The sequence below is a fragment of the Gavialis gangeticus genome, unplaced genomic scaffold (genome assembly GCF_001723915.1).
Source record: "Gavialis gangeticus isolate Ggan-Ray unplaced genomic scaffold, GavGan_comp1, whole genome shotgun sequence".
Lineage (NCBI taxonomy): Eukaryota > Metazoa > Chordata > Crocodylia > Gavialidae > Gavialis > Gavialis gangeticus.
The window spans coordinates 255,070,845-255,076,810 of NW_017729032.1; the positions used below are offsets into that span (position 1 = coordinate 255,070,845).

At 39.2% G+C, this 5,966-nt stretch overlaps 1 protein-coding gene across 1 annotated transcript in view; it reads right to left on the reverse strand.

The window, feature by feature from the left end:
- The window catches only part of ZNF654 (zinc finger protein 654), a 32,482-nt gene extending 29,025 nt beyond the window's left edge, over window positions 1–3,457 (reverse strand). Inside the window, exon 1 of the mRNA XM_019525738.1 lies at window positions 3,313–3,457. The gene's annotated coding sequence lies outside the window, so the exon portion shown is untranslated. The remainder of the gene's footprint in view (window positions 1–3,312) is intronic.
- Window positions 3,458–5,966: the final 2,509 nt, after the last annotated feature.

The following is a 5,966-nucleotide window of genomic DNA, read 5'->3' on the forward strand; positions in this document are numbered from 1 at the left end:
TCTGTAAAAAAGGACCAAAATTTTTTTTTTTTTTTTTTTTTTAATACATATATGAAGATTTTCAGAGGTACATGTCTGGTATAACTGAAAGGACTGGACTTCCACTTAAATTACAGTATACCTAAGTCTATGCAATTGTGCATCATATTAGTTTATGTTGGTTTAAAAGTTAAGGTTTTTTAAAAAGATTGTCTAGCTAGACTTCTTAGTTTTTACGAGGTATAAGTTTCTGTACTTATGTTGAAAGACTTTTTTTGGGCACACTGGTCCTTGAAATCTCAATGCAAGTGGGGAATATATGTTAACTGAAAGAGCAGTACTTCACACTGCCCACAAGAGTTCCCGTGGTAAGACTACAATGAGTGAATTAAATTTAGTTAGCTTTTTACCTACAGGGAACATGCAACTATTCTGAAAGCCACCTATACCTACAACTCTGATACTGCTTGGGAGAGATGACCCCAATTCTAGCAAACAGCACGCATGGTATTTATATGTGGCTTTTAAGAAAAATCTTATATTACAAATCCTCTCTACTGTTCAAAGCTAACTGCAAATATAATTATTACATTTCCTCAGCATCAACTTATGTGCTTGCTGCATGCTCACATCAAACTAAAAGGGGGATCCAGCTTAAGACTTTCCAAGCCATCAGTCTTAAAAAAGAACATTAGAGTGACCAAAGATGCTGAAGTGGGCTGATTTCCATCCTGCAGTTCAGGTGGGGAACATTTTGGGGGCTCAGTGCGAGGACACTTAACTGTAAATAGTTCCTTTGTTGCAAGCATCGCTGTATGCAAGGGGTCCTACAGGGGAGGGGAGAGAGACAGAGAGAGACCAGACAAGTCTTCTCAAAAGCTTCCCCTCAAGAGTGGCATGGCCCATGACAAATAGAATCTCAGTATTAGTTTTCAGCTCTGCCGTGAAACCCTATAGTGCAACTGTGATACCATATTTGCTATACATGCAAGTATTTACATGGATGATAATTTGCACATCGTCCCTTCAGATGTTACCGCAAGACAGTGCTAGTGTGTTTGTTTAATAATGGCCCCAGTTTATAGGAGTGGTATTAATGTGATAAGTATTGCTTCGTGCTTTGAATCAGAGGAGTAGGCTTTAGAGAGATAAAACACCAGTCCTGGCTCTAAACTGTTTTTTTGGCCCATTACAACAGAAACCCTGCTCAAGAATGGAGAGACTAAATGGAGTCAGACAGGTTCCTGGTCTCTTAAAGCCCAACAACTAAGGCTTTAATGTATGGAATGTTTTTTTGCAAAGCACTGGAAAGCTCCACCAGACTAGCATCGTATTTGGGCAAGGTTTCTTAGGTAACTACTAGGTCCAAAAATCATTTTGTCACGTGACATCAAAAACAAAGGCAAATCAGTTTCAGAGGGAAAATATATGACTTTAGAGTTTGTGTTCTTCATCAGGGAGAGGCAAGAAGTAATTCAGAACAATCCAGAACAATGCAGGTAATGTTTGTAATGTAATACCCCACATTACAAATTTGATTTGTGGGGTAACAGCAGCAGCAATGGGCTCTCTTTCTGGCCTTTGCTAGGAAGCTAGCCAAATGTCTGATCAGTAACTAATCCAGATTACAAAAGACACTAGGATTTAGGGTGATGGTTATGTATTGTATGTATTACAGTAACACAAAGAGACCTGTCAAGACTGAGGCTGTACTGCACTACGCTCCAGATACCACATGAAGGTGGTATCTCTACCAGAAACATTAATAACTGTCTTAAATTGTCTTGTTTTCACAAGCGTCAGAGAAGCCAACAAGCAAACAATTGGCAAAAAGCTTCATCAATAACTTTTCCCATGAAATGAGATGGATGGTAACCTCTTCCCCATCCATTTTGTGTGTACAAATAATTTCTCGTATATTTGAACCCTTTGCTTCTAGAAAACTTTTCTAGTTCAACACTTTTGGAGTTTAACAACGTTATTCCCAGAGAAATTGATTTAATTTGTTCTGTAAAATTTCACTAGCATTTAAAATTTCACAAGCTAATGCCTCCAAGGGAAAAACAAAGCCATTAACAACACTTAATAGATGAACTTGGCGAGCCAGAGCTGTTTCATCTGCTGGACAAAGGAAATTAACCAATCTACATGGCCAGAACTAGTGTAGGGGGCTGATTTTGCAAGTGCTTTCTATTTCCTGTCTCCATCTGCTGATGCCAAGATGTAATATAGTCTGGACCAACTATAATCTGCAATACAAGAGAGAATTCTTCTCCACTCCCTTCTGATGTTTTGGCAATAAGGAATCTACTCTACCGAGTCAAAACAACAAGATGCATGAACCAGCAATCTGAAGTCTCTGCTTTATATATCATGGTAGTCTATTCAGAAGACCTAAAAGAAAATACTTCCTGCAAAGTGTGTTTGCAAGATCGCAGATTAAAAAGAAACAAGAAACTCTTTACTGAAGGCTTCTGCAACATAAGAATTTACTTGTATTTACTTTTTATTATACCATTTATTTTTTGCATCTCTTCCTACCTGGGACCAGAATACTGCCACTTCTGTTTAAAATAATTTCTTCCTCACTGTTTTGTTGCAAAAGTTGCATGAGAGCATAATCAAAATTCTAAAGGATACCTTCCCTGCAGCAATTCCCAAAGCTTTTTGGGTTACAATACCACATCTAGGCAAATAACTCTGTGAAATGCCCATATGCAAAGCTACCACCATTCGTAAGCCCCTTGAACAGTGGGGCAGGGGCTTAACCACAACTCAGCTGCTGTGTGGTATCTGCCATTGAGTGAAACCAGGTTAGTTTACCAATCAAACATGGCTAAGTTGCTTCAGTTTAGTTTTCATACCTACAGGGTAAGGGCAAACATAGGTTAGTTACCACAGAGTACTTGTAATACGGTAAAACTCCAATCACTATTAATTAATGGGAAGAATCAGGATAATTACAGATTACAGAGTATGCAGGATTGTAAACCTATGGCATGTTATTTGTAACGATCATGCCCACACTCAGGCTCACAACCCCAAATCTGGGAATTGCTACTTTAAAGGGTGATGGTCACATTTCTATTGACATTTACTTTTGTTAAAATGAGCTCTTTTGAAGATGTGCAAGTTGAACAGATTTAAGTAAAAGAAATACATTAAAGTTAAAGTTTCTGTGAGTTTGGTTTAAGGTCACCAGGGACAAGTTTAGTTCCACATATTTGAGGAGCGAGAAAAAGCAAAATGACCTGGTGGCAGCCAATTTCACTACAGAGATAAAATACTGGTCAGTTAACATGTAAACAGTGTAATAGTAAGTGAGATACTTACAAAGCTAGGCTACTCAAAACATATTGTACATGCTGCTCACATTCAGCTGGGAACGATACACAGGCAGATGTGAAACAACAAAGAGCTGTCTGAAGCACCTCAAGCTGAGGCAATGGAACCTGCCATCTTCCAGCATAGTCTTCAACAACCTAATGAGAAAACAGGCAAAGCTGTGTTACTAGAGAAAACATGCTCTTTGGTCAGTTGTCATAAAAATATTTATAATTTTTTCACATGGAGTACTTGGTACCTCACAAATCATTCCAAAGATGAAAAACAATAGTCTAATCCAGAGGTTGATAACCTAGGCTAAATACAGACAGTCAAAAAGCCCAACACTGAATCTACTCATTCTTTGCAAGTTAGTCTAAACTTCAGAGATTAAATTGACCAACAAGTGAACACACATTTACTTTTTGCAGCCACATGCCTGCAGTGACTACAGCACAGCTCTCTGGCATGTAACTAGCATGGGCTGTGTGTTTGCTGCTTCTTCCTGCTGCCCCCAAGGTCTCTAGGATTTGCTGTCCAGAATCACAGTAGGACTCTGCAGGGTTGCTCATCAGTTCCTCTTCCTGCTCCCAGGTGCCCCTGGGATTTGTAGTCCAGTTGCAGCCAGCAGTAAGTTTAACAGGACAGGGCAGTTCTGTATTTGGGGGTGAGGGTTAACCTCCCCCTCTCTGGCCCCAGATCCCAGCTGGGGTTTGCCAGGGGGAGGGGGGGCACTCCTTGCCTTCCCTCCCTCCCCCTCAACCCTTCTCTGCTAGAGCAGACAGCCCAGCCCAGGAATGGAAAGCATGCTGGGGGACTGAACTAACTTGAACCAGGTGCAGGTTAGAGGCTGGATCCAGTCCTCCAGGCTATTTTCATTTGACCTATGAAGCCCAGATTATCAGCAGCAATTTGACAGTAGCAGATTCCAAGTCACACGTGCACAGGAACAGCATTATGTGGCTCGGTACTAGGGACCAGCAGTCGTGGTTTGGTTACAAGTACTGGCCTGCCTCTGAGCTGTGCTATTTCATTCTGCCACACCTAAGAGGTTGATGATATCTAATCTAATCTTCTGCGCATGGTTTTCATTTCAATACAGCAGACATATACAGAAAAGGCCTCAATCAACATCCCCCCCTCCGTCTTACATCTGAAACAAAAATCATCACCTCCAAACTATTTTAAAAGGTAACGAAGACAAGGAGAAAACTTCATTTATGTTAGCAGTCTGGTAGTTATGCCCCATGCTTAAAGATGGGCTTTTTCTTTGAGAAAGGCAATAAAATAGTATAATCTATAACCAAAAAGACATGCCACTTTAAATGCAACTTCCAACAGAAAAAAAAAATAATATATATATCACGTGCCCTTTCTGCTCAGGTCAGTGGGCCTCTACTTTCCTTCAAAATGCTTCTTTTCCAATTGCTTTAGACCTCAGAATTAAAAGGTCCTTTTTCCATAAATCAGACAAACATATGACAGACTGAGATCTCTCACCATTAACTGAAAAGCAATGAACTTGAATTTTAAAAGAGCGAGCGCTCTTCCTTTTCCTTCTATATACTTTTCGTACTTCAGTTAACAGATTACAAAAAAAATAAATATATAGTGTGAATACTCTCTCTCTAGTTATCTGATTACTCTTGCTTGCTATTTGCTGCTCATGCTCCTAGTTCTGCAGTTATACATAGCATCTTCCGGCTAAAAATAATGTTGGGGGGAAGGGGTGGTGAGGGACAAGGGGGTTGAGAAAATCCCTCAATAAAGCATTTAAAAAGTTTTAGGTTTTTTCTGGACAGGACATTTTCCCCTCCTATGTATGTTACAATTTAATTAATGCACCAGAACTGCAGATGAAAAAAAAAACAAAACAAAACAAACAAACAAAAAAAACTAGAAAGAGCCCAATTAGAGAAGTAAAAATAAATCCAAGAGAGAAGTATTTAGGAAAGGGAAGGGAGGACATATATGTTAGAAATTATACTTAATAGATCTGAAGACTCAAAAGCACACAAAGTTAAAATAAAGCGTTTACAATGGTCTTGTAATCTTGATACATTTCAAGGGCCCATCTGCCAACAACGAGCATGTTACAGTTAAGTTTTCATATCCAGCCTTCATATTTTCTGATGGAACTAATGACAAGAGGCTCACATTCCAAAAGCAGGGAATGTAGACACACCACACGTACCAGTCAAGTATTAATTCAAAGTCTTAGCCAGTTGAAATACAGTGAGATGAATAATCATTGGCTTAATTTAGTAATCCTCAACCACGGTGCCAGAGCACTCTGGGGTGCCTTAAGATCCTATCTGGGTCAATTAAGTATTCATTTTGTTTTTCATACAACTCTTATTCTTTTAAAACGTTACACCATGTGACCAACCTAGATTCAATTTCAATCTATAAAAATTGAGATTATGTTCACCCTAATAAGGAACATAACTTTAAAGTATTAGTAACTTTTAGAATGGAAAGAAATAAGCAATAGGGTCCCCCAGGAATTTGTGTGGAGACCCATGCTGTACAATATAATCATAAATGATCTGGAAAAAGGGATGAGAAGTGAGGTGGACAAATTTGCAGATGGCACAGTATTCAAATTGGTAAAGACCAAATGTGGACCGTGAGGAACTACAGAAGGATCTTGCACTATTGAG